At 43.9% G+C, this 5,000-nt stretch overlaps 1 protein-coding gene across 1 annotated transcript in view; it reads right to left on the bottom strand.

Moving 5' to 3' along the window:
• kita (KIT proto-oncogene, receptor tyrosine kinase a) overlaps positions 1-5,000 on the bottom strand; it is a 49,181-nt gene that overhangs the window by 43,704 nt on the left and 477 nt on the right. The gene's annotated exons all lie outside the window — the stretch shown is intronic.

Genomic DNA, 5,000 nt, shown 5'->3' with positions numbered 1-5,000 from the left:
TTTACAGTGCTTGGACACACATGGAGAGTTGTGGTTTTTTTTAAACATTTTTTGTGGACTTTTGTGCCGTTATTGAGGATAAGTGACAATCATGACAAGTGACGATCATGACGATCATGACAAGAAGAGAGCGAGAGAGAGGTGGGGTAAGATTAAGGGATGACCCAAGTTGGCCCTGAACCTGGGTCTCCATGGCCATGCAAGTCCATCCTTAAAGTGCATGAGTGTGTTGCATCAGTGCACCCCCAGGAGAGCTGAATCTCTCGTAGCGTTCCTCCTTTTCTCTGTGTGCTGAGTAACACTGTCAAATGTAATGTTTAGGAATGATACGGATACTAGGGAACGTTGGTGAACAGGTACAGTATGCCAATATTGACAGGGAGGTCACCACTCCTGTGACATCATCTGAATACAACGCACGTCACCATATCAGCACCCATGTGACCCTGTCTTTTAACCCTCAAAAGAAAACTAATGGCTTGACCTACAATAAAAATCAGAATAAAAGTCAGAACAAGATTGTGCAGTATTCCTATCTGTGAGGAACAATTCGAAAAAAAAGGAAAATGGTTTTAGGTTTGGATGAAACAGCTGAATAGCATTTAAACGGAAAATGTATCCCAACGGGTGGGTTAGCCATCTCAGCAGAAAGACATTTTTGAAGACAGAATATCTTTTAAAGGGCAGTCAGCACCAGCAGTCAGGGAGAAGGGGAGGCCTGAGGTCCTTGTTGGACCATAAAAAGGGAAATACAGGAATGGGTGACAAAAAACACTTTGTCTGACTAAACACCCAGCTGTGAACTCATAGTGAAATCATCAACAACATGTGCATTGGGTGTATAGGCCTATATATAGCATTGAAAAACGAATAAGATACCAATATGCATTGGTAGACATCAGATATTGAACCCAGCAACATTGTGCATTTGGTAGAACACCAAGATCGTCCAGATTGCAATCACATGACACACACACGCACGCAAGCATGCACACACACACACACACACACACACACACACACACACACACACACACACACACACACACACACACACACACACACACACACACACACACACACACACACACACACACACACACACACACACACACACACTCTCTTGCATGCATGCACACACATACACACACACACACACACACACACACACACACACACACACACACACACACACACACACACACACACACACACACACACACACACACACACACACACACACACACACACACACACACACACAGAGGAGGAGGACTGTAAATGACCGTCTTGGGAGGGTCATCACTCGTTTAAGCATGCAATGACAAAACTGCGCCCTTTGTATTCCAGACAAGGCTCGCGTGTATAACCCTTTGTCTCCAGATTGTAAATTAATTCATTTCATTAATGTGTCTCATTTGCTCCTACAATTGCAAAGTCACAGAGGAAGATGTCTTGGCATCGCAAGCCGACCGATGAAAGATCACTTGTACTTGGAGACAACTGCTCTCTTAAACACTTAAGCGGGATAAACTTGATCTGCCAGTAACCAAACAAAGGCTCGCAGCACAGGAGACATAAGCCCAGTATAATCTGTGGCAAATTCATTTGGCCCTAAGCTAGAGCCACAAACCAATTAAATATTTTGTTTGGCAAGCTCTGTCTTCGAGTGATACATTACAAATGTGAGTCAGACAGTTTCCTGTCTTTGGTCGTCATGTGTTATGCTCTGTTTATAACAGCTTTATATACACCACGTCCCCATCCAAGGAGCTTTCTGTTTTGAAAGAGTTCATAAAATGTGCGTGTGGGAGCTGTGATGGTTTACTCATATCTTGCTAAAGAGACATTTTATTCTTGTCCTGTTTATTCGTTTTAGAACACAGTAATTTGAGACCAGAGATATTTCATTCAACATGAAGGAAGTTAAGCACTTTGAATTTCTTCGCAATGTGGTGTGCAGTAAAAGAGAGAATGGGTCCAACAGATCTCTTGGGTTTGTGCCACAGTAGCAAAGAGGCACCCTCTGCCTTCATCATCCTGTCTAGATGTCTAGAGAGTGCTAGTGATGTAGTCAAGACAGCTTAGTCCATGATCAAGACCAAGACAGAGCAAGATTGTGTCAAGACCAAAAAACAGACTATCCGAGTGCGAGAGATGATGTGATCACACACAAGCGTGAACTGAAGAAAGGCACCACAGTAAGGCTCAACTCTATGGCCTAAAATTGACATGGTTTAATTTAAACTAGAGACAGCACACCACAATACATCTTTCGAATGTTGTTTCATGGTAAGATTTTGGGGTAAGCATGAGGGGCTGGGTTTATGCACAAATCTATTCAAGGCCGCTATGGCCGAAAGACCAAGACAGGACCAAATTAATTTAAGACTGATCTTAAGTACTACAACACTTACAATGCAGCATCGTAAGGACAAAACACTAATATCCGCCACAACTCACCATCGAAATACATGACTTCAAAGTTACCGAATCATATGTATGGATGTTTTTGAAAGTGCTTTTGCTAAGCATTGCATAATCATTGCATCGATCAACGTCAGAACAGAACATACCCCCCAGATTTCTCAACAGATTAGACATCTTGTGGAACACCATCGCCCCTTGGTGGATACATAATTACCCTTAAAAAAAAAAAAAAGGACACCGACTGCCTTTCTCAACTCACGCACAAACACACACAGATATGCATGAACTCACACGCACACACACATAGGCACACATGCACGCACGCACACGCACACGCACCGCACGCACACATGCACACACTGCGCGCGCGTGCATGCGTGCACACACACACACACACACACACACACACACACACACACACACACACACACACACACACACACACACACACACACACACACACACACACACACACACACACACACACACACACACACACACACAGTTCAACAAACACACACTCACACAAACAGTCCAACAAACACACACACACAACAACCCTGCTAACCATAGGGGTTGTCCAGCCTTGCTAATGCACATGCTCCCACTACATGATGCATCCCATGCCCACCTTCACTATGCAAACAAAACCCCAAACCCCCAAAACACCAAACCTTATCATCTCTTTGCAACGACTCAAATACTTTGCATGACTGTATTGGAGGGGAGTAAAAAAAACGAACCTCAACAGTGTAGCCTGAAAAACAAAGCGTAGGCCTATATACTGTACAAGTACAGTATATGAGCTAATGCAAAAGTGATGCCACGCCTTGAACACTAATATAAAATGCCATTGATATGTTGGGCAGGTGAGCTGCTACGGTATCATGGGTAAGGTATCAGTTCTAGGGAACTGGCCAAGTGCAGTGGAAACTCACTTCCTTCCTCCAGCTCTGTGATGTGAACAACAGAGCAAGGTCTGCTAGAAACTTTAGTGTGCACATGTCTGTGTGTGCGTGTGCGTGTGTGTGTGTGTGTGTGTGTGTGTGTGTGTGTGTGTGTGTGTGTGTGTGTGTTTGGGGGAGAGGGTTCATATGAAGATATTTGAACCTATAGGCTATTTCCAGGGCTACAGTGCAGAATGACAAGACAATTGAATACATGTAGAGAGGTTATGGAAATGGATCTTTTATGCATCTCATTTCACATATTTCTCCACGCAGTATTCCAAGAAAAGTACATCTCAAAGTCCAGTAAATTTGTTCTAGTTAACATGCAAATGATAATTTGCCACACTCCACAAAAATATCGCCGCACTCTAGTATTAAAACAACCCCACTGCTGTTATTGAACGAAAATGTGCAGCAAATATTCCGGTCTGAACTCTAAGCACTTGGTGAAAAATAACACCCACACAGTGCTATCTGGTAGAAAAGGGTTCCTGGATGGTATTTGTTCAGATCTGTGGGGGACAATTCAAAGGAAGGAAAATGGTTCTGGGTTTGGATAAAAACATGTTGTGGCTCTCTTGAGAACTGCTGAATAAGGTAGAAAAGATTCAGGTTATCCACCTCTGTAGAAAGACTTAAAATAGTTTTTGAGAGGGCAACCAGAATCTCCAAGAGTAAAGTGAACAGCATCATCTGAGAGAGAGAGAGAGAGAGAGAGAGAGAGAGAGAGAGAGAGAGAGAGAGAGAGAGAGAGAGAGAGAGAGAGAGAGAGAGAGAGGACAAACGACCACCCTGTTTGTCAGTTATAGGCTACTCTGCACCGCTTTCTCTCTCCCTCTTTCACACGCGCGCGCGTCTAAAATTCCTACAATAGCCTAAAGAGTAACAACACTGTATCATATAATCTACAACAGACTGGTTGCGGTTTGAACAGTAATTCAACTTAAGAAATGTAAACACATGCGAAACTTCTGAGTTTCGCGCCGAACTGTGCGTGTCTTCAGGTCAAATCCATTCGCCGTTGTGCAGGCATGGGGTTACGCACCCCATCACACAACCGCGACCACATCTCAACCTATTGACTTAACTTGGCTTTTACACGCATGCCAATTGCAATAAATGCGGTTGAGGAAAAATGTGGTGTGGAACAAAATACCTGGATCTCATTACTAACTTCATCACACGCACCAAAAAAATCACAGTTCACGTCTACACAAATTGATCCTCAGTTTGTGGTCGAATGTCAAGCTACGAAGTGTAGGCAAGTCTACGTGTAATGAATTATTGATAGGAGCACAGTTCAGCTGGCACTGTGCTGGTCTAGCCCCTATTCAGTTACTTCGGCGGCTTCGGTATCGGTAGGACACTGTCAGACGCTGGACGGTGGAAGCGCACAGTTGACACAACTGAACTGTTCACCGTTTGACCGTGTCATGAAACAATTAGTTTCAGGCTACGGGAATAAAACGATAGGTGGGAGGCTACAACAGCCACCACAACCAGAAGCGCACTGCAACTGAAACACTTCAACCTAAGCAAACAGACTCAACAGGTAGGCAAGGCAGTGAATAAGCTCATGCTCCTGCATGCTGCTGAAGAGAGCTGTCATGCTGCTTCTGC

This window comes from Engraulis encrasicolus, chromosome 6 (genome assembly GCF_034702125.1).
Source record: "Engraulis encrasicolus isolate BLACKSEA-1 chromosome 6, IST_EnEncr_1.0, whole genome shotgun sequence".
Lineage (NCBI taxonomy): Eukaryota > Metazoa > Chordata > Actinopteri > Clupeiformes > Engraulidae > Engraulis > Engraulis encrasicolus.
Note: the sequence above shows the minus strand (reverse complement) of the source record. Positions and strands in the feature narration are given on the sequence as shown.